Source organism: Balaenoptera acutorostrata, chromosome 14 (assembly GCF_949987535.1).
Source record: "Balaenoptera acutorostrata chromosome 14, mBalAcu1.1, whole genome shotgun sequence".
NCBI lineage: Eukaryota > Metazoa > Chordata > Mammalia > Artiodactyla > Balaenopteridae > Balaenoptera > Balaenoptera acutorostrata.
The window spans coordinates 29,412,810-29,437,797 of NC_080077.1; the positions used below are offsets into that span (position 1 = coordinate 29,412,810).

The window sequence follows — 24,988 nt, forward strand, 5'->3', positions numbered from 1 at the left end:
GAATCTCAGGGGAAAACCAGGGGCATAAACCACATGGTGCTGGGTCTTGTTGAACCTGAAACTGGAGCTGTGTTGGATTGGTGTAGCTCAAGAGACCCCTGTGGCTTGTGGACCTGTTACCTTATAGTTAATGTGACTCTGGTCCATTTCCCAAGTCTGCTCTAAGTACAATACGTCTCTGACTTCTCATTGATTAAGATTATCCCCATTCCCTTCCAGTTTTTCTAAAAGGAATGATCAGGTTGGCCCAGGTCATTTTGTGTTTCATAGCAGTCCATAAGCCAGGGGTTGTTGGCCAGTCTGTGGCTGCTTTTTCCCTTTATCCATCCTTGGTCTAATCATCCATGGCCAGACAAAGAGGGTCAGGGGGAAGCAAGATCATGTGACACAAAATACGGCCCCACAGCCTGCAACAGCTCTGGGACTGGTTGATAGAAGGGTCTGTGGCCACACAGTTAATACAATATGTCTGGCACTTTGAGTCTCAGTTTCCTCATCTGGAAAATCAACATACTGACTTCTGGTTTCTGTTGTGTCATAGGAGGAGCTTGGAAGTTGCCGCTCTGTTGTAACAAGTAAAAAGCTGAACAAACTGAAAGGTCTACAACTCTTCTCAGATCCGTAACAGAAATGAGGTCACAGGGCAAACTTCTGCCCGCCACACTGGAGGTACAGACAGGTAGATACAGAGAACCACAACTTATCTGAGCAGAAACCCAGAGCAGACAGGTCACAGACTAGGAGAACATATTTGCAAAAGACATATTTGATAACGGGTTGTTATCCAAAATATACAAAGAATTCTTAAAATTCAAAAGTAAGAAAACAACCAATCTGATTGAGAATTAGACTAAAGACCTTAACAGATACCTCACCAAAGAAGATATAGAAAGATGAAAAATTAGCGTATGAAAAAATTCTCCACATCATATGTCATCAGGAAGAAATGCAAATTAAAACAACGAGATACCACTCCATGCCTATTAGAATGGCTAAAATCCAGAACACTGGCAATACCAAATGCTGGTGGGATGTGGAGCAACAGGAACTCTCATTTGTTACTGGTGGGAATGCAAAATCGTGTATCCACTTTGAAAGACAGTTTGCTAGTGTCTTACAAGACTGAGCATACTCTTACCATATGATCCAGCAATAACACTCCTTGGTATTTACTAAAAGGGATTGAAAACTTATGTATACCCAAAATCCTGCTCTTGGATATTTATTGCAGCTTTATTCATAATTGTCAAAACTTGGAAGCAACCAAGATGTCCTTCAGTAGGTGAAAGGATAAATAAACTGTGCTACATCCAGACCATGGAATATTATTCTGTGCTAAAAAAGAAATGAGCTATCAAGCCATGAATAGGCATAGAGGAAACTTAAATGCATATTACTGAATAAAAGAAGCCATTCTGAAAAGGCTACATACTGTATGAGTCCAACTATATGACATCCTGGAAAAGGCAAAACTAAGGCAACAGTAAAAAGATCAGTGGTTTCCAGGGGTTAGGGAGGAAAGAAGGATGATTAGGCAGAGCACAGAGGAATCTTAGGGCAGTAAAACTATTCTTTATGATACTATAATAGTGGATACATATCATTATACATTTGTACAAACCCACAGAATATACAACACCAAGAGTGAACCTTAAGGTAAACTATGGCCTTGAGGCAATAATGATGTGTCAATGTAGGTTCGTCAGTTGTAACGAAAGTACCATTCTGGTGGGGATGTTGATAATGTGGGAGGCTATTCATGTGTGGGGCAGGGGATATATGGGAAATTTATGTACCTTCCACTAAATTTGCTATGAACCTAAAACTACTCAAAAAAAACAATAAAATTCTATTTGAAAAGTAACACTAGCAGATCAGAAAACTATATATAATTCCACTATTCAAGAGGCAGTAGACCTTCATGGATAAGAGCAAAGTCTCTTGCACCAGATTATCTGGATTTGGCCTTGACTGTGCAGTTTACTGGATGCAAAACATTGGGCACTTTCCTAACTTCTCTCTACTTCGGCTTCCTCATTTATAAAACAGGGTACTAAAAATATTGTTGTTGGTTATTATTGAGTGAATATATATGAACTGCTTAGAATAATGCCATTTAAAGTTTGGCTGTTATTGTTATTTCCTTTCAGAATCATTGTGAAGATTAAATGACACATAATAAGCAAAAGCACCCAGGATACAGTAAGTGCGCAGTAGAGGTTCACGTCCAAATAAACTGCCTGCCTGCAAAGCTTTGTCTTAGGCTCTGCTTTCAAGGGAATCCAGATTCAACCAAGCACCTACTACGTGCCATCACTGTGCTTTCATGAAAGAGAAGCTAAAGAAATGACAACCTAATAGAAACACGCAGTGCTCTACTCCAAAGACCTTGACTCCAGAATAAAGTGTTGTCTTAATCACAGCTTTAGTTCTTCAAACCTTGACTTTAGGATTAATAGCTCACAGCTCTATGTTCAGAGAAATATGGTACATCCACCATTAATAAAGTGAAGCTTCCTTTGGCACAATTATTTGGAAAGTCCCAAATATAGTTGATGTGGATAGATGTCACTACACTGGCAAATGGGAACCCATCAAGTATCTACAAATAAAAGGTATGACAGGCAAAGTGGGAGAATGAGGGAATGCTGACTTCTCTCCTTCAAAAACCCAGGACTTCGGCAAATTCCCAAATCAGTGGCACTTGCTCAGTAAACTCTGCAGACTTGAATTTAATCTGAGAGTATTTCCACTTCTGCACGCCGTATTATTCTGTGCGTGTGTGTGTATTTACATAATATTCTTATTTTAATTGAAGTATGGTTGATTTACAATGTTGTGTTACTTTCAGGTGTACAGCAAAGTGATTCAGTTATATACATGGGAAAAGAGTCTAAAAAAGAGTGGATATATGTATGGGATGTATGGCTGATTCACTTTGCTGTACAGCAGAATCTAACACAACATTGTAAATCAACTGTACTCCAATAAAAATTAATTAAAAAAAACAAAATCCAGTGAGAAAAAAATGTTAACTATATATATATATATATATATATATATATATTCTTTTTCAGATTCTTTTCTCCTATAGGTTATTACAAAATATGGAGTATAATTCCCTGTGCTATACAGTAGGTCCTTGTTGCTTATCTATTTTATATATACTAGTGTGTATATGTTAATCCCAAACTCCTAAATTATCCCTCCCCTCCCCTTTCCCTTTGGTAACCATAAATTTGTTTTCTACCTCTGGGGTCTATTTCTGTTTTGTAATTAAGTTCATTTGTGTTTCCTGTTTCGTAATTAAGTTCATTTGTATCTTTTTCTTTAGATTCCACATATAAGTGACATACTAAGTGAAGTAAGCCAGACAGAAAAAGACAAATATCACATGATAACGCCATATTTTTTTTTCTCCTCTGTCAAGTGACCAGTGGTGAATCGATGTGTTGTCACTCTCAACAGCTAACGGAAGTGTCTGTCAACTCCCCACGCCAAACAACTCAAAAATAGTCAAGGGCTTAGCACAGGCTCTAAACGCAGAGGCCTGTGCTAGGATGGTCGGCACTGGGCAGGCAGTACGTCACTCAGTCTTGGAGCTCCTTCTTGCTCAGCAGTACAGTCACAATCAGAGGAGTCCCCAGGGGTGCTACAAGATGAATTACCGTCAGAAGCCCTCTGGCTTCCCAAGCAAACTGACCTGTGTGTCAGGCTGAAGGCACGGATCGGGAACTGAGCTGGAGGTTTCACTTCCAGGATACCCCGCTCCTCAGAGTCAAATTCACAAGCTGCCCATGCAATGCCATCAACCCCACTGCTTTCTACTTCATGCTACAGAATGAGCCCACATAAGATGCCTGTCCTTGGGAGAGCAAGTAGTTTCCCAGCCTGAAGAGGGGCTGCCAGAAAACCACCCAGCAGTAAAGGAGGGAAGACCCATGTCTGATAGGGCACGCGCTGACATCTGTCTTTCCTGGCCCACGTGGGGTGAGGCCTCTGTGTCCCAGTAGAACTAAGGGTCTCCTGTACTTGCCTTCAGTGCTGCCCTTGGGACCACGTGGTAGTCTAGAAAGACAGAGTGCTGGTCCAGCAGGCTCAGGAGTATCCCTCTGTGGTAGCTCCTGTGGGGTGGACTCATTTATTAAGTGACACTCAAAACACTTGGGTAAGCTGAGCAGGGTCCCTAGTCTGCCATCACTGCTTGACCTTCCACCTACCTGACCTTCTAGTCTTTGATTGCCTGGAGCAATGTTACCCTACTTCTCACACACTCTACCACGAGACCTGGCTGGTCTCTCACATACGATTGTGTTGTTGAACACTGTGTAAAGAGGCCCTACAGAAAGGACACACGGGGCTAAAACCCAGCCCCAGAGTTCCCAGCCAAGACTGCTTCCACCCGGCGACATTGTCACCTTCCAAAGGCTTCATGGCCATGGGGTTCTTCATGTATTCAGGCAACACCTTTACCTCTGCTTTGCCTGGCCCGTCAAGCCCTGCCCTCCTCACCAGCCCCCACTCCTGACCCAGACAGCCAGAGACAGGGAGTCAGGTCTGTGGTAGGAGTACCACTCTCCCCCATAACCACAGCCAGCCCCTCCACGGCACAGGAGAGAGGGTGACATGAGAACCCCCCTTCAAGAAAATTGTGTTGGATTTCTACTTTTAGCCTATATTCACATTCCAACTTTGTCTCCTTTTCTTTTTCTAACTTATTCAACACTATATTTTTCCACTTTATTCAACACTACTGAACCCATGTTACAGACAAAGATCTCAGTGGGGCCCTATGTGTAACACAAAGATGGAGAAAGTAGATGCAGTGCCCTAGGAACTCACCAACTGATATTTCTGAAAAGTTAAATAAAAATGCATCTTTTTCCACATCACTAAACCTGATTTGGAAGCTGATTTATTCGAATGGACTAGAGTTTGAGGTCAGCTATGAATCAAGCAGGTTCTTGAACACCTGAATTGATTTTCTATGAAGAAAGAGAAATCTTGGCACTACAAGGCCAACTGAACTACACAGAATAAATTTTAAGTTGTCTGATTTTTATTCATCTAAACATAGCAAAATGTTACCAGAATTTTGAAAGGGTGGAATAACCTGGAAACAGGAAAATATGCAAAGGACAAAAAATTAAAAGGGGAAAAGGGATGCGTGGGATTTTCAGGACTTCTATTCTCCTGTGATAAAGGTCTATTGACATACAAATGAATCCTACCTAAGTAAGGTAGGATTAACAGCTTAACAAAAACAAAAAAGATAAGTATGATGTTTAACTATAAAAGCCCCAGTATATTATAGGACCCCTCACCCTGAAATGTTTTCCGTTTCAGACCACAGGCAGCGCCAAGCGGTCTGCCCTTCCACATCACACGTATCCCTGCTGTGCGCATCTTGGCTCACAGTCACCGAGCTGGATCAGAGCTGACTGATGTGACATTATCTGCTTCATCTCAGATTTTAGGGCGCTTACATTCTCTCTTGGGATGAGCAATGGGCTCTATGTGTTGATTTCAGTTTGCAAAGAAAGGAACCTCCTGTGTCTGCATGCTGGGCCTGACCTCACAGATGTTTACTCATGAGTTTACTCAGGAGGTCAGCAGGCCTCCAGCCTCCTCCTACTGCTTGTTTGTATGGGACCATCCAGAATGTCCTTTTTTAAAAAAAATTTAATTTAATTTATTTTTTTTATACAGCAGGTTCTTACTAGTTATCCATTTTATACATATTAGTGTATATATGTCAATCCCAATCTCCCTATTCATCCTACCACCCCCCCCACCAAAGAATGTCCTTTTTTGACCAGAACATCACTCATCGTGTTTCATCTTCCCAACGTAAATTCTGCCAATTTAGTGATCATGTGTATGAGTTGGTGCGGAACACTCCTACGTATTTTGGCACCACTCCCATAGTCTCCTGTGCCTGTTGCCACAGAACAGTTTTTAAATTAATGATGTATCTGCTGCCCCTCCTTTCTTTACCTGTAGCAAGACCAAACTTGAGCTAGTACTTTTGAAGTAAAATTCGGAAGAATAACAGGTCTCATTTAATTGCGTTTGATTTAAATACACACACACATACACACACACACACACACACACACACACACACACACACACACACACACGCAGAAGCCAGGTGTGTCTAGCATTTATCTCTCTGGAGTTGACAGGTTTCAGTAATGCTCTCAGTCTGAGGACATCTCACAAATAACACATTACCTCCACCTTCCGGATACCCTGCAGCTTTGTGATTTATTATCTAGCCTTGCCTTTCTCACCTGTTCCAATCCCTCTTTTGAGTCCTGTCCATGAAGAGATATCATTGTTAGGATATGTGATGCATAAAATTAAGAGCAGCAACTCTCATCTTCTCTTTTATGAGCAGGTTTGGTGGTACTTAAATGCCCAAGGCCAGATACCTTTGATTTTAGAGGGAGGCATAGTGATAACTAGAAAGGGAAAGGGGAGACCTAGCGGAGTGCCTGGAGCTGCAGGGTTTCTGCTCTGCACCCTGAAGACTGCTGCTCAGGGCTCTGTACACCTCCTCCCTGGGCCCCAGCAGGAGGCACAGGTCAAGAGTTCAGACACTGCATGTTTTTCCCAAGGACTAAATACACCGCAGTCATCATCTCAACTTCCAGCTGAAGGATAGGGGGAGTTGATTTTTCCATGGTAGAAATGGTTCTTTGAAATGTCAGCAGTGGGGAATTGATCGACTAAATTGTGGTATATCCACCTGATGGACTACTATGCAGGCTTTGAAAATGAAAATTTTAAGACTATGAAGTCACCTGGGAAATGTTTATGATAAAATGTTAGTATAAAAATAAAAATGCCTAATTTCATCAACACTGTGATTGCAGCCAGTAGGAAGGAATATGGAAAAGACATTTTTTTTTAATTAATTAATTTATTTATTTATTTTTGGCTGTGTTGGGTCTTCGTTTCTGTACGAGGGCTTTCTCTAGTTGTGGCGAGCGGGGGCCACTCTTCATCGCAGTGCGCGGGCCTCTCACTATCGCGGCCTCTCGTTGTGGAGCATAGGCTCCAGACGCGCAGGCTCAGTAGTTGTGGCTCACGGGCCCAGTTGCTCTGCGGCATGTGGGATCTTCCCAGACCAGGGCTCGAAACCGTGTCCCCTGCATTGGCAGGCAGATTCTCAACCACTGCACCACCAGGGAAGCCCGAAAAGACAATTTTTTAATGGGCAATTTGTTATATGGGTGGAACTGGGGATTTGTTTCTTTTAATATATTTTCAATTTTTGATCTAATATGATTGCATTGCTTTTAAAAATGGAACCTAGTCATGAATGATTTTGAGCCTAGTCTTTAATGATTATATCATTAAATACTTCTTTTTTCCAATAATGCTGTGTATTGGATGGAAGGGTAAGATCCCTGAGTAATGTAACCCCTTTCCATTCCCTGTTTTTCTCTCTCTTCTTTTTAATCTCCAGAACCTTTAAACAAGATGAGCTAATGAAGTATCATAGCTCCAGAGAATTTACAAGAGAATCTTTGAAGTGTAAACATAGCAGATCAGAACTATCATATTAAAATTTCTTGTAAAAGTAAACAAACAGAACTTTTTTGTGTTCTTTCAAGTAGTGTTGACTTTTTAAATAAATTTTATTTGTTTAGAACAGCATCAGATTTATAGAAAAATTGGAAAAATAGGATATAGAGTTCTAATATACTCTGTAACCAGTTTTCCCTGTTATTAACATCTTACATTAGCATGGTATATGGCATATTTGAATTATTGAACCAATATTGTTAGATCATTATTAACGAAAGTCCATACTTTATTTGTATTTCCTTAGTTTTTACCTGTTGTCCTTTTTCTGTTCCAGGATTCCATCCAGGACACCACATTACATTTAGTTGTCATGTCTCCTTAGGCTCTCATGGCTGTGACACTTTCTCAGACTTCCCTTGTTTTTGATGACCTTGGCTGTTTTGAGGAATATTGGTCAGGTATTTCCTAGAATGTTCCTCCATGGTGATGAATTGTCTGTTGTCTCTCTTGTCATTAGTCTAGGGTTATGAGTTTTGGGGAAAGACTACAAAGATAAAGTGTCATTGTCACCATATCATCATATGAAGGGTACAGACTATTAACATGACTTATTCTGTTGATGTTGACCTTGACCACCTAGCTGAGAAAGTGAAAGATGTTTTTAAAGCATTTACCAACTTGAGTATCTGCCAAGGAAAAGAGTTAAAGTAAACATGGCAAAAAACCCCAGAACAAAACCATAAACAACAAACAAACAAACATGACAAGGCTTTGTTGACTACCAGGATTTATTAAGAAAACATCACTCTTGGGCTTCCCTGGTGGCGCAGTGGTTGAAAGTCTGTCTGCCGATGCAGGGGACACAGGTTCGAGCCCTGGTCTGGGAAGATCCCACATGCCGCGGAGCAACTAGGCCCGTGAGCCACAACTACTGAGCCTGCGCGTCTGGAGCCTGTGCTCCGCAACAAGAGAGGCCGCGACAGTGAGAGGCCCGCGCACCGCGATGAAGAGTGGCCCCCGCTCGCCGCAACTGGAGAAAGCCCTCGCACAGAAACGAAGACCCAACACAGCCAAAAATAAATAAATAAATAAATAAATAAAAATAAATTTATAAAAAAAAAAGTATCTAGAAAAGAAAACATCACTCTTCACATGAGCCTATTTTCTCTTCCCCATCTGCTCCAGCCCTCCCTGCCTTGGCACCTATATGTGCTTTTATTTATATCTTAGCGAGATATTCATATTTATATCATTTCAGAGGTTAAAATGCCACAGACCCTACAGAAGGCTCTCGTGTAGAGTTTTGTGCCATGAAGACATAAGCCTACTTTTATGTAAAGGGGGAGATTGTACACATAAAGACATCTTTCTTTCATGCTGACAAAATGACTACATTTCATAGAGTTGTCAAATCAAAAATGTGCTACTGTGTTGAGGGCCAACCGCCTGAACCTCTGTAGATCTGGGGCAGGTGAGGGGGGTAGGGGTAAGATTTGCAGTGAAGGGAGCTACTGGGGAGCAAAGGCTTTTAAGTAGCCTCACTTTCCACCTCACATTGTCATTTTCCCCTATAGCTGACTCATTGAAGTTACTTAATAAAGATGTTGAATGAATAACTGAATATTTGAATAAAGAGCTGAGAGGATATAAAAAGTGAAGTGTCCCAGAGATATGGGTCACTGACAGCATGACGGCAGGCCTTTCTAAGGAATGCATTCCATCCATGGCCTTTGCTCCATGAAGTCTTTGCTCATTCTGTCAACTGCACCCACGCCTCCACTCCAACACACACACAGAGATTGGACAAGCCTGACCCAAGAGTCTTTCCCTTGGAAATTCAGAATAAGAAAAAAAAGGAGTGAATTGCCAGCAAGAAATTTTACTGGAGTTGTCAAATTGCCACAGGCTTGAGAAAGCCAAAGCCATGTGCAAGATGAAATTATGAAGTGGCCTGAAGAAGAGAGAAAAAGCTGGTCGGGAAAGAATGACCTTGAGAGAATCTGAGTCAGAGAGAGGCCAGGAAAAGGGACATGAAAGGGACCAAGGGAAAAAGATCAGTGCTTAAAACCAGGTAATATCCAGGGCCTTGTGGCTGCGATCCATTCTAATTTGTGTGAAAACTTCAAATAATACCCACGTCTCTTCCCTAAAGTCAAGTGAGTCTCTGTTCCTTAGGGTTCAAAGAGCATTGATGAAAACAGTATTCTGTAGACCCCTGGTCCAGTAACAACCTATTAGGAGATTTTTCAAATTTGTACAATTTTCCTTGCCAAGAAAACCCTCCATTTTTAATGTCTTATAACTGTGTATCTTACGGTCAAAATTCCCAGTTTACTGTTTCCTAAAAGGTTTATTTAGACATAGTGCAGGAAAGAGGAAGAAGATGGAAAGCAAACAATGGCCACACCCCGCCTTTCCCAAAGCTAACCTAGAGCTCTTTTCCCAGGTCACACCCACATTCTTCCACCTCCTTCTGGATGGAGCCCATTGCAAACCTTTGAAGTCCAATTTGCAAATACACCTGGGTGATGCAAAAATCTGCTTGCTCCGGGAAGTTACTGGGCTGCTACCTTTAGTCATAGTAAAGACATGCATCTTTCCCATTGTTGATGATGTTTTTATGAGATTGGTTATGTTATGCACTTGTTGAGTAATAATAACACTGCATTTGTTATTTTATAACATGACTGAAGAGTGTATTAAAACATGCCACGAGTGTTATGTACAGCAACAGATTTATGAAACATTATTTAAAAGATGATTGTTATTTAGACCAACAAAATCTTTAAATAAAAATATTTCAATAATTATGCTTCCCTTGAATGTAGTCTCTGCTTCTTTTCCATAGTAATTAATTTGTTCCCTTTAAAGTACATTTATTGATACTTTCTTGGAGTTCAACTTTCTAATTTAGGAACCGTTTTTAAAAAAGCAACATTTAAAAGTATAATTGTGATGTCTTCAATTAATTTTTAAAAAACAACAGTTCTTTTTAGTAATGGACAAAATTTGGTACTTTCTGTGCTTCATGAATTTGCTGAGTATGAAAATTTGAAAAGATTTTATTACTACAGTTGATCCTCGAAAAACAGGGGGGTTAATCTGAATATAACTTATAGTCACCCTCCTTATGCAAGATTCTTTCACATCCACAGATTCAATGCTAAGTATTTACCATTGAAAAATAGCCATATATAAATGGAACCCCGCAGTTCAAATGCCTATTGTTCAAAGGTCAGCTGTACATCTAAAAGAACAGAACATCTACATGCCTTACCAGGATGACTCCTGGAATGGCCTGTAGTGTTGAATAGAACGTTCACTCGATATTGCACATGGATTTGAAAATGTAGGGGGAGTAGGGTGGCAGCAAAAGAAAATAGGGCCAGGTTTGTGGACTTTGCAAACCATCAAAGTCAACAGCCACTTTTTTTTTTTCTTTCTTTCTTTTTTTTTTAATTAATTTTTTAAATTGGAGTATACTTGATTTACAATGTTGTGTTAGCTTCTGCTGTACAACAAAGTGAGTCAGTTATACACATACACATATCCACTCTTTTTTAGATTCTATTCCCATATAGGTCATTACAGTGTATTGAACAGAGTTCCCTGTGCTATACAGTAGGTTCTTATTAGCTATCTATCTTATATATAGTAGTGTGTGAGTCAGTCCCAATCTCCCAATTTATCCCCCACCCCTTTTCCCCCTTGGTAACTGTAAGTTTGTTTTCTACATCTGTGACTCAATTTCTGTTTTGTAAATAGGTTCATTTGTACCCTTTTTATAGATTCCACATATAAACGATATCATATGATATTTGTCTTTCTCTGTCTGACTTACTTCACTCAGTATGGCAATCTCTAGGTCCAACCATGTCACGGCAAATGGCATTATTTTGTTCTTTTTTATGGCTGAGTAATATTCCATTGTATATATGTACCACATCTTCTTTATCCATTCCTCCATTGATGGACATTTAGGTTGCTTCCATGTCCTGGTTATTGTAAATAGTGCTACAATGAACACTGGGGTGCATGTAACCTTTTGAATTATGATTTTCTCTGGATATATGACCAGGAGTGGGATTGCTGGATCATATGGTAGCTCTATTTTTAGTTTTTTAAGGAACCTCCATACTGTTCTCCATAGTGGCTGTACCAATTTACATTTCCACCAACAATGTAGGAGGGTTCCCTATTCTCCACGCTCTCTCCAGCATTTATCGTTTGTAGATTTTTTGATGATAGCCATTCTGACCAGTGTGAGGTGATACCTCATTGTAGTTCTGATTTGCATTTCTCTAATAATTGGTGATGTTGAGCATCTTTTCATGTGCCTCTTGGACATCTGTATGTCTTCTTTGGAGAAATGTCTATTTAGGTCTTCCACCCATTTTTTGACTGGGTTGTTTTTTTTTTTGATATTGAGCTGCATGAGCTATTTGTATATTTTGGAGATTAATGCCTTGTCGATTGCTTCATTTGCAAATATTTTCTCCCATTCTGTAGATTTTCTTTTCATTTTGTTGATGGTGTCCTTTGCTGTGCAACAGCTTTTAAGTTTAATTAGGTCTTATTTGTTTATTTTTGTTTTTATTTTCGTTACCCTCAGAGGTGGATCAAAAAAGATCTTGCTGCGATTTATGTCAGAAAGTGTTCTGCCTATGTTTTCCCCTAAGAGTTTTATAGTGTCCAGTCTTACATTTAGGTCTTTAATCCATTTTGAGTTTATTTTTGTGTATAGTGTTAGAGAACATTCTAATTCCATTTTTTTACATGCAGCTGTCCAGTTTTCCCAGCACCACTTGTTGAAGAGCCTGTTTTTTCTCCATTGTATATCTTTGCCTCCTTTGTTATGGATTAGGTGACCATAGGTGTGGTGCATGGGTTTATCTCTGGGCTTTCTATCCTCAACAGCCACTTTGTATTAAATACTTTAATTATGTATTCAATGGATCCCTTACACGGGGATTGTGAAAATTGAACTTGAGTTATTCCTGTGACCTATAACAGTAGTTCCAACTCCTTTCATCCAGATAATGTCTTAGTCTGTACTTGCTTGGCTACACAAAGATTGACAGACACTTTATTTACAGGAGGCATGCATAAGCCTACCTATTTGAATTGGTGAGGGTTACACATATTGGACATTGAAGTCCTAAATGAATAGATCCAGACCCTATAGCTCCTTTCTTAGACACACACACACACACACACACACACACACACGTGTGTGTGTGTGTGTGTGTGTGTATGTATGTGAGAAAAAAATATACACATATTTTCTTGGAAGATGCTAATGGGTTAAAAGCATGTCTTCTCCTTTCCTTGGAAGCTACCCACAGTGCCCGAGGTAATGTCGTATCTACAGGCATGCTTCAATGAACATTGTGGTCCCCAAGAGATGATTACACTATTTCTACCCCTATAAGAATATGGAAAGAATAACCAACTTTCTTTTATTTGTTTCAAATCACGAGGTTGTGTGTTTGTTTCTGTTCCAACTTTTTATAAAATGCATATTTTTGGCTCTCACATCGGGAGCTCCTTCTTTTATTTTCACCTTTTAATTCTTCTGACCATTGCCCTCAAATTATAAAAGTAATGAAGAGTGTTATGAATATTTCTGTGGAAAACAAGATTAAAAAGTCTTGTGAAGCTTTACTTTCACACAAATGGCACTTGTGTTTTCTTCTTTGGTGCTTTGTAGAATTTTCCACCAAAGTAGCTCCAAATGGCAGAAGGTCATGAACACAAACCCAGAAATCCCCAGTCTTCAGCTAAAACTTGAAGCAAGCTCCTATAAACTTAATATTTCTTGGATGTCTCCTATTTTTTCTTATTCATTTTTCTTTTTGCCTTATAATAGATGTTCACATTTGAGTTAATATATCAATAATGTCCTCCAAATCTGTATATAAAAGTAGATAATGCCTAGAGATATATCTTGTACTTCCTGTGAGTTGGCTACACATTCACATTGGTGTGTACACTCAAGTTTAATATGCACTAAGAATAGAAGATGAATTCTTTTGCTATGATTTAAAGAATAAGCTACTTCATTTATGATTTAAAGCATTAATTACATGTAATATAAGTATACAAACAGAATTATCAAGTTTATGGCATCCTATAATGAAAGATTATGACTGAATTTTTGTTAAGAAATATGTGATGATCTGTTTTTGTAAGTTTGCCTAAAGATTTATTAGAAATAATAATAATAAGGTTTTTTTAATGCAGTTGTCTTGATTTTCCTCCTTGACAGGAAAGAAACGGCTAATAACATTTTATAGGCCTCAACTGGCTGTCTGATAAAGTCACCTCCGGCAAGATCTAACAGTATTTTGTGTATCTTCCAAAGGCCACCTGGTGAACTTTGCTAAGTAAGCTGGAAGTAGTAAATGTATCCATTAACCACAAATTTCTCTAGTTGGCCACTCAGGGTTCTTTGCTTTTTCTGGAATCAGGGAATCCATCTCTGGAAAGATGCTCTCTTCACTTTATAAGAATGCAAATCTGATTTGTTCTCTGCAGAACCATGGTCCAAGCCTCCCTTTTCCAGGACCAAAACCAGAAATAATAATAATTTTAAAATCATCATAAAGGCAGTACTATGAGTAGTGAAGGGCAGTCTCTGGGGTCAGGTTTGAGTCCTGGCTTTACTCGCCTACCATGTGACCTGTGCATGTCACTTCACCTCCTGTGCTCAGTTTCCTCACCTATAAAATGGAAACATTACTACTTACAATGTCAGGTTGCAAGAATAATTAAATTAGTAAATATATGTAAAGCGCTGTGAACGTCAACTGGTGTTACAAAACAATTGTATAAAATTTATATACATAAATAAAGTTGATCACATATTGAGATTTATTTTATTAAAGGAGTGGCATCAATGCAGGGTTAATTTTAGAGGGTGGAACTCAGGCCCTGCACTCCTATGTGAGTTAGAACAGCAAACATTGACCTGTCATCTGCCACCCCCATCCCCATCTAACTGTGACAACAGTTCACAGCCTGCTATCTCCCCTAACTCTCTGTCCCAAAAGATAAGCCATGAAGCCATTGGAAAGAGGCCATCCATCATGACATCACTTGATATAATTATTCTTTAGAAACTCAGTTGTTAGCCTGAGGTGGAAGTGTGCTGGGCAGGGCTGTCAGGAAACAGCTGAACAGGCTTTGTCTTTCTGGCGCTGTCTTGTCTCTGCAGAGTATTGTTCCAGCGTATACATTCTTTTGTTTGTTCCCACATCTGGACTGGCAAACTTTAACCTTTATTAAAGACAATGATGAAGATGCTTATTGACATTGACCTCAGAGACCAGCTCTTAATGGAACCACTGACAATTAATTTTTTTTCCATCACCTTGGTCCCTTATTATCTTTTGATGATAAACCCGATGTGGATATTTTTCTTTGTGCTGATAGCTTAGCAACCAGACTTTGGGAACCCATGTTTATATTGTTTACAATAAATCCAGTTAGCTTAGCAACCAGACTTTGGGAACCCATGTTTATATTGTTTACAATAAACCCAGTTTTCAGTTGAATCTACTCCCAGTATGGCACGGAGATAATACTTAAGAATGAAAAGGGACTCATTGTGGTTGTAAGAATATGCAACAGAAATAGGTTTCATAAACAAGAACAAAATACAGGTACCGTGTATGTAAAAGAACAATGAGAACAAAGCTCTCTTGATGATGTTGACACACATTGAACCTCTAAAGAGTGAGAAGAATCAGGAACATTCAGAGTTCAAAGAGCCTATTTGGCACGAGAATGGGATTCCCATCTGAGCAGGAGGTCACCATGTGACTGTTTCTGTCCACTGGCTGATTACCTGTCCAAGGTCTGGAAACTGTAAGCATAGAGAGGTCTTCTCTTAGAGTACTTAAAGCACTTGTTCTTTTCCCACTGAGCTCAGACAGGTAGAAGTGTAACAGAGAATTTATAAAATGGTGGCTGAATGACCCATCTATTAAAAAGAGAGATGAATGTGCATTCTTTACAGCAGAGGATCAATGGTTATTCACATTATCAAACACAAATTTATACTGAGCTCCTTGAAGTGTTAGGTCTCTATTATCAAAAGTTAAAGTACATTGGGGGCAATGAGAGGGAAAGGAGCTGCTGAAATCTGAATATTGGAACTTAGGGACTGAGGAGGCAGGTATTTCAAGAGAGTGGTAAAACTAGTATGTGGCAATGAGTACAACTATGGGCTTCATTTCCAGACAGACCAGGGTTCAAATCCTAGCTCTCCTACTTAATGTGTAAGATTTTTCTAGCTTCTTCCAGTCTTGATGTTATCCTGCATAAAATAAAAAACTTTAGACGATTGTTGTAATGTTTTAAAAAATAACATATGCAAGGTTCTTGCATGATAGATTTTGAATAAATGATGGTTATTATTTAACTGTTAATTGAAGAGGATGTAAGAATAATATACTTTGTGATTTGGTTTAGTAGCTATAGATATAGGTTACATTTGGTACAACTCTCCTGAATCAATCAGTTAAGAAAGCATTTCTAAAACTTCTCCTATGTGCCATATCCTTCGTGGGTATTGCAGCAGAGGAAGGAAGAAGCAACAACAAGCAAAGTTAAAACTTATTAGCCTGTGTTCTCATGGGGTTGTATCTGATTTATTTTCAAACTTAAAGATCCTAACATGTAGTGGAGATTTATGAATATTTATGAATAAGTAAATGAGCCAATGAATTTATAATTTAAGAAATGGTTTCTGCTCTGAAAGAAGCATACAGTTCAGGAGAGGGAGATACATGTACACAAGTAACAGTAGGGAGAAAGACAGGGAAGGGCATTGTACCCCATCTCCAAGATTTCAACCAAAATGTTGTTTTAAAAGCCTAACCCAGTGTAGTGATAATGCTTGTGAATCCTTCAGGGAAAGCCTGCTAAAATATCAAACCAACATACCTTTATTGATGTCTGCTACAGCCTAAGCCTAGAGCTAGGCTAAGAAACACAGAAATGAATAATGTTTAATTGGGGCTCTTGAGGAACTCATAATGTACTAGAGCTGATACTGCTAAAGTCTTCATATTGTTACACTGAGCTAGACATAAGCTTTACTGGATAGAGGGCTTGCTTTGTATATTTCCAAGTGTAAACAAAATCATGTCATATACCAAAATATGCTTAATGAGTGTGGTTGATAAAAACTAACTTTAGGAAGGTATCATATCAGGATAATACCCAGATAAATATATGCTAATAGAGTTATATTTAATAACATTGAAATTGCATCTTTTCACATTTTTAATCATAATGAAGTCTACATGTTTGAGATTAAATAAAAAGAGACACTTTCAATCTTTTTCCCCCTGAAAATTATTTTCTTTTCTAACTTGTTACTAACACAACCCATTCACCATGATTCAGAACTCATCCAGCTACCATCTTCCTTCTGGTTATTTTGTTGGGTTCCAGCACCTTTAGCACAAGTTTATAATAAAAGGAAGCTGAAGAAAAACTCAAATCAGTGATTTGTCATGTCAATTTTCTGTTATCCTGAAAGGTTATATACAGGATAGAAAAATGAAATTGTTAATTATTTTGATTGTATTTTGAATAATCAGAATTTGAACTTCCTTGACTATTTGGGGATCTAACTATTCCCACCGTAGGCCATGTGACTCCACACTCCCCTTAAACAGTGACGACAAGCCTAAACCAGTCCATGCATCTCAACCTCCCTGAACTCAGTTTTTATTTCAGGGATTGGCACATAACCCAGTTAAAGCCAATGAGATTTTTCTAGGTCTTCTGGGAAAGGTGTCCTAGACCTTCTTCATTGAATGGATCTAAGAGGATAAAGCAAAAGATTCCACTGCTGCTATTTTGTAATTTAGCTGAGACTACAGTAATACAGCTGAAGGCAGAGCTGAGGTTTCTATGGTATCATTTTGGGCCTGAATGCAGACATGCTGAAGCCATCCTCTAATCCTGAAAATCACAGTAATAATAACAGTATCTTTTCTCCTAAGCCATTTTAGCTGGATTTTGTGTCACTTTCAAAGAAGGGTCTGCACACATTCTGATTTTCCAGAACAGTTCTAATTTTAGGTAACTTTCTTCTTTTCAATTAAGACAATTAGTTAAGTGTCAGTTAGCTGTAAAACCCAGCATGCCTTCATTTTAATACTACTGTAAGAATTTTTATATAAAGGACTGCAACAAAGCCCCCTGCCTTTTTGCAAAATTTTGCTCTCTTTTTGGTACAGAAAATATTTCTTTATCTGTGGCTATCAAAGACGATTCTTACAATCTTGTTATTTCCCGAAGTTGGAATTATCAAAGTAAGACATTCAAGAAAAACAGAACACCAGATAGGAATTCCCTGAATGTCTCCCTACCAAACCACCAATCTAATTACATCTGTATGCATCACCTCTGTTTTTCCTGTTGAGAAAAGACACAACCCTTTCTATGAAAGGCCAATTTCTCTGCGCATGCATTGGTTTTCAACCTTTCTTTCCTTCAACACAAAGGCTTTCTCCTCTAAAAAAAGGAAACAGAAAAGACAACTGCCCTCCTATAACTGTATCTAATCAATAAATGAATGAATGAATGAGTGAGTGGATGGATGAATAAAACCTCTCTCTCAGTTTAACTTACCCTCATCATCCTGCTTTTCTTTCAAACTTCTCAAAAAAAAATATCTTTACTTATCTCCATGTCTTAATTTTTTCATTCATTATCCACTCCAAGCTGACTTTTACCCTCTTCCTTCCACCAAATTCCACTCATCAAGATTATTAAGATCTCATCATCAAGAAATCCTGTGGTCATTTTTCAGTTCTAGTCTTCCTTGTCTTTTCTGTAGCGTTCACTTTTGGATACCCATTCCTTTTGAAATACCCTATGCCCTTAATCTTCACTACATCACAAGTACTTGGGTTTTTTCTAACATATTTGATCACTTCTCCATTTTCCTTTTTCAGGCTGAACTTTCTCTACACAGACATCAAATGTCAGAATTCCTCAAAGCTCAAGCCTACAACTAAAATATATCCTCGCCCAAAGCCATTACATAAATTTGCTTTTTCATTTTGAATACAGGAATAATTTGCTGTCAGGGAGTAATATGATAGTTAATGAAAAAAAGGAATATTTTGAGTTCCCAAGATAAATTTGTTTTCCAAAGAACTTGGAGTACTTTCCAGATATTTCTACCTTTCATGACTTACCTAGGGGGAAAAAAGCTGATGGAGTTTGTGTAAGGTCAAGGAATAAACTAGTAAGAAGGACAAAAAGAAAAAAAAAGAAGAAGAAGAAGAGAGAAGAGAGGTAGGAGAAGAGAAGTGATGGAAATGAGAGTGAAAAAAGTTTTCTGATAAATGTCCAAAGTTCTAAAACCTTTGACTGGGTCTTACAAAACAGATCCAAATGAGTGAGCTTTTCATTTCTCTCCTTTTTCGACTAGATAGTGGGTATGCTGAGGATTTGAGAATGGTCATATTCTAAAGTGTTCCTGATAAGGAAGCTTCTGGTGAATGTGTAAATCAAACCCCTGCAACAATCCAGTCTCTCTCCAGTGTCTCCTATTAATGCCATTTCTATAGGTCAATGCAGAATACCTCAATGCTTGAATGAGAGGGAAAAAAATGATCTCAATCCCTTAATATATTCCTAGTAGATCACTATCATTATCTGCAAAAGTTTTATGTATAATTAGAGGGTTTATTTTTGCATTACAAAACTACCCCTAATTATGTGTTATTTGCAAATTGCTGCAGATCTATATTCATCTTCATGATGAAATGAGGGTCTTGCTCCTCACTGTATTAATATCATTTCTACATTCTTTTTTCTCCTACCCCAAATCTTCTGATTTAGTGACAGGTCATGTTAAAAATCTTTTTTAAAAGCATTCACCTATCTTTCCATACGTGTGCTGTGTCAAAACATCTATTCATCACTTGTCTGTCCTCTAGCAGAAGCAGGTGGAGATAAGTCACAATAGACAAAAGCAGACACTAGAACAGGCTTTTATACAAATGTTGTGTTTGCTATGTCGAAGTTCTGATACAGATGCTTACTCTAAGTATTTTCTTGTTTCTTTGTTTAAAAGTGTTCAGCAAAGTTATAATAAGGGATATCCTTTTGGGGTGGACCTCCTTCTAAGGAAAAGAGATTCTTTTTACACTAAACAAATTGGTCAAGGCTATCCTGTGACTGAGTAGAGACAGGATAATGGAAAAGAAGTTGATTGTTTCTTCAAACTTTTAGCACACCTAAGGATTCATGAACCCAGGAGGCGAAAGAATATTTTTTCAAACAGGAGCAAACAGTTTAGAAAGCCAAGGAATATGCAATTGAGCAAATGATTTCACAGTCTTCAAAATTTATTTCAATAATTGACTAAGTTATTGCCAGAAAATTGTTCTATAGGCTAAATTGAAGTCCTTTATTTTATATCTCCTAACATATAAATCTACAAAATTCTACCAGCACTGCTAGACTCTGCTCACTAGCAAATGAAAGGAAATTCAAGGGGTTAAAAATGTGTCCTTATGATTATACAAGGATTATGGACATCAAGAATTAGTAAGTTCCAAACATTTGCAAATATTAAGAAAACCATTTTCATTTTCAAATTTAAGGTCAGTTTGAACATTGAGGATGAGTTGTGCAAAAAAGACCAGAATTTAAATTTCTATTCTGATGCTTATTTTCATTAGAAATAGATGGCTCAATAGCAATAAAATCAGTTCTTCATGTTAGTATCCATTATTTAACATTTACTTGTAAAATATGTTTATTAAAACAATAATGTAGATTATCTTGTCTCTAGATTATTTCTCCCATTTTCAGCGATGTAAAAAATCCAGTGTAGTTGAAAATATTACGAAGAAACATCATAGTATGGCATTAAATGATGACTTAGTGAAGGAGTCCATCAGGATACCTGAGGACACAAGTTTTCATCCTCAATATTATTACCAAAAATATTTATTAAGAGCTTCTCTGCACTTCTATTCTTTGTGTTAGGAAATCTAGTACTCCTTAAAGAACCCAGTATGGGTTCAAATATTTTTCAACCTCTTCTAATCCGTTACCTTAATCTGCCACTCATATTTGGGATTCTCCAGGATTTAGTATTTGGCCCATATATGTGACACCTTCTTAAGTAATCTCACTCCCTTTGCCACTATTAATTAGTCTCAACAAGTATTATAGTAATCTGAGAGCTAGAATAGCATAATGGTTAAGAACACATACTCTGGCCATGAACTTAGGCTGCCTAAATTCAAATCTCATCTCTCACACTCACAAACCTATTTGAGTCTCAGTTTTTCAATCTGCAAAATGCAAGGAATAACAATACCTACTTGATAGAGGTGTGATGTTTGTATGTGTTAATGTTATCAAGTGCTTAGAGCAGTTTGTCACGTTGCAAATAGTTGGTTGTTATTATCTTTGTGTCATTGATTCCCAAATCTCTATCTCTAACCAGTAACCAAAACTCTAGATCTAAACAAATTCCCTAAAAAAAGAAAGTCTTAATAGCCTGCACCAGTATCACCTGGGATGCATATTCAAAATGCAGATTCTCAATTCTCATCCCGTATTTCATCAATTAGAATATCTGGGGATGAGACTCAGGAATCTGTACTTTAACAAATGTCCAGACATTCTGATACAAAATATCATTTATAACCACTTTTTTAGGTTTATATTTATTTTCTCTGAGTTATCTCTACTGGGCTGACCCTCAATCACCTAGAGCTGAACTTGTCCCAAACTGGCTTAATCATCTCACCCTCAGAAGACATCGCTTCGTAGTCATTGGCATCACCTGCCCAACACTCAACATGACATCCCGGAGATATCCTTGACCTCTGACTCTGTCAGTCCCCATTTGATCCCTATGATTTCCATGTTTTCTAAATATATCCTCCCTCTCTCCATTCCTATTGTAACTGACTTTATTCATTCATTCAAAAATTAATTATTGAACACCTACTGTGTGGCAAGCAAGGGATACGGACATGTATATGTTGAGATTTCAATTTAGTGTAGCTCAGGCCCGTATCATCTCTCTCCTGGACTATAATAACTGCCCACTGACTGGTTTTTTGTGTCTTTAGTCTTGAGTGCTTTTCGAATAAGCCTTTCATTTTAGTTAGCAGTGCTTCACACTGCTAACTAAAATGAAGTCTAACCATGTCAGTCTTGTGTTTAAAGCTCTCACTTCTAAAATAAGGTTAATCTCCACGGTGTTGAAAACCACCTTTACCAAGATGTGCTGACATCTCTACCACTCTCCATGTTACTCTTTCCATCTAGGACCTTTGCTCCAAGAACACTAAGAAATTTGAAGGTCCCTCTCCTACACCACAACTGTGTCAATTAAACACACTTGTATTCAGCTGCTACTCTTTCCCAGATTTGTGTGCAGAACTTTTTTCGATGTATGACAGCAGAGGTGGAGGGCCTTTAGCCCAGCCTTGCAGGGTAAGAAAGTTTCCTGTTTCATGTCTCAGTACCTTTCCTAGTAGTGCTCTTTCTCGAAACCTCTGCAATCCCCCTGTCCCCCTCACCCTCATTCCCTCTTTTCTAGTTTACTTTATTCATCCTGCAAGATTCATCCTTCCCAGTTAATCCCTACATCTTCATGCCAGGCTGGTCTAAGTGACCCTCCTCTGGTATCTCAAAGAATTCTAAATATTATGTACACCATGTTGGACTAACATTACTGATTTATGTATCCGTCTTTCTGACCAGACTGAAAACTCCTTGAGAGCAAAAATCTTTATCATCCTTGAATTCTTGGCAGCCCAGGGTTAAGGCAACCATAGGAATAGAGGCATGGTCCCAGCCTGACCCTCTCCCCTTCTCTTCTTACCTCCAGTTCCCTCATTCTTTATGAGAGTACATCCAAACTCTGTGCAAAATTCCTCCTCCTCCCTCTCACTCGGCAGTCACTCCTTGGCTGTCCTTTGGACCTAAGAGCCAGCATTTCCAGAGTGGCTTCCAGTCTATGGAAGACAGACCTGGGAGAGGCTACAGCATCTCTGGGAGGAGGGTCAGGTCATTAGGGCAGGGAATTCTGGGTCCCAAGTAATTGGAGCATGGTCTGGTTTGGAGGTGGGACCAGGGCAGACATGTTCCCTTTACCTCACGGGGAGGGATGAGGCGGGAGGAGGGTGTCTCTAAGGGGAAGGACCCTGGCTATCTAGATCTAAAGGCAGGACCAACCCTGGGTCTAAAAGCTGAACACAGAGTAATGCCAGGTACACAAGTGAGACTCAAAATGGAACCTTGAATAATTGTCTGACTCAGCATTTCCCAATCTGCCAAACACAATGTCATGACAAACTCCCATGCTGCCATCAACTGTAACCTGGGTGCCAAGAAAATTTGGGAATTCTCTTTTTTAATAAACAAATGAACACAAATTTAGAGTTGTCACTCTCATGATATCACTCCCACTCGTAACCTGAGCTGCTTTGTGGTAGGAGAGGAAGCGGTGGTGTGAGGGTGGAGGGCTGCTGGGGTGCTGCTCAGCCCATGCAGCCTTTTCATACCTACTCGGGAGAGATTTTACTTCTAAAGGTTGTAAATTGTACTTATACTTTCCCACAATTTTATTTTGGTGAGGGGCTCATCCAAAATTTTAGTTTTCACATGAACTAGACCCCCTAAAATATAAAAGCACTTAAAAATACTGATGGCTTCAAGTTTTAAACACTTTAAAGATAGCAGATGCAAACTAGTATGTATAGGATGGATAAACAACAAGGTCCTACTGTATAGCACAGGGAACTATATTCAGTATCCTGTGATAAACCGTAACAGAAAAGAATACAAAAAAGAATATATATATGTATAACTGAATCACTTTGCAGTACAGCAGAAATTAACACAACATTGTAAATCAACTATACTTCAATAAAATATTTTAAAAAACAGTTTATAGAGAGATGAATTGCTCTTTTTTTTAATTTAATTTTATTTTTTTATACAGCAGGTTCTTATTAGTCATCCATTTTATACACATCAGTGTATACATGTCAATCTCAATCTCCCAATTAAAGAGAGATGAATTGCTCTTAATTGGAGATATACATAGTGAAATGTCATGGACGTTGACGTTTCAGATGTCGGTTCCAATCCGAACTCTAACACATAAGTGGTGTTTCCTTGAAAAAATAACTTCAGCTTTCTGGAATTTAGTCTTTCCACAAAATAAAGGGCTAGAGCTTCCCTGGTGGCACAGTGGTTGAGAATCCACCTGCCAATGCAGGGGACACAGGTTCGAGCCCTGGTCCAGGAAGAACTCACATGCTGCGGAGCAACTAAGCCCATGTTCCACAACTACTGAGCTTGTGCTCTAGAGCCCGCGAGCCACAACTACTGAGCCCGTGTGTCACAACTACTGAAGCCGCACGCCTAGAGCCCGTGCTGCAACAAGAGAAGCCACTGCAATGAGAAGCCTATGCACTGCAACGAAGAGTAGCCCCCACTTGCTGCAACTAGAGAAAGCCCGCGTGCAGCAACGAAGACCCAACACAGCCAAAAATAAATAAATAAATACATAAATTTAAAGAAAAATACTATTAAAAAAAAAGAAGAGCTGATATGTAAATTGCTGGGACTCTGCCTGACGTGGGCTCTGATCGGCATGGGAAGGGTGACATGTGATAGACTTTATTTTCATCTGGTATATCTGTATCAGGACATGGGATGAAGAAGCAGTAAAACCAAACACAGACAGAACTAGGTGAAAAAAAGAGAAAGTTGGTCTGCAACAGAACCCAAATCAGAGACATTGTTTTGACCATTCCTGATAGATAAAACAAAACAGAATAAAAAGCCAAAACAACAACTAAATTCTTCTTCTATCTGCCTTTTTCAGAATTCTTCAGTGAATCAGAGAACAGGCAGAAGGAGAGCCATTACCTGCACCCAAGGGAAGGGGGCGGCCAGGTAAGGAGGAGCAACTTGGGCATAATCACCGTGGACACAGCCAGGTCAGACATTCCCGGGTGAGGGAGCAGGTGTCATGAGCCTCTGGGAGCCCAGTCACAAAGACAGAGCCAGGTCTCAGGAAGAAGGAGGGCTTGTCAGGAACTTGAGAGAGTAACTCCAAATGGATCCAGTCATATAAAGGTGCCTATAGGATGGGAGATCTGCTGTGAAGGAGCCCAGCGGTCAGCAGTGTCCCGGGTCAAGGTCAGCCTGGCAGATAGGGGAGCTGAGACTGCAAATAAGAGCTGAAATTCACTTCCCGGGTCTAAAGGAGTCGTTTACAAGTAAGATCTAGGAGTATAGGTGGAATTGAAGATTCTCCTGGGAGACTGAAGAGGCAGAGAAGCAAAGGAGTGAAGCAGAAGTGTCAGCTGGCAGCTGATTTGCGTATATTCTGATGTACATCAGTTTGCTGAATTATTTTCCCTTAACTAAGCTT

The 24,988-nt window shown here is 39.0% G+C and overlaps 1 long non-coding RNA gene across 2 annotated transcripts in view; it reads left to right on the plus strand.

Moving 5' to 3' along the window:
• LOC103016943 (uncharacterized) overlaps positions 1-24,507 on the plus strand; it is a 106,490-nt gene extending 81,983 nt beyond the window's left edge. For both annotated transcript variants that reach the window (XR_451823.1, XR_003624169.1), the window contains exon 3: positions 24,437-24,507. This is a non-coding gene — a long non-coding RNA (uncharacterized LOC103016943). The remainder of the gene's footprint in view (positions 1-24,436) is intronic.
• Positions 24,508-24,988: the final 481 nt, after the last annotated feature.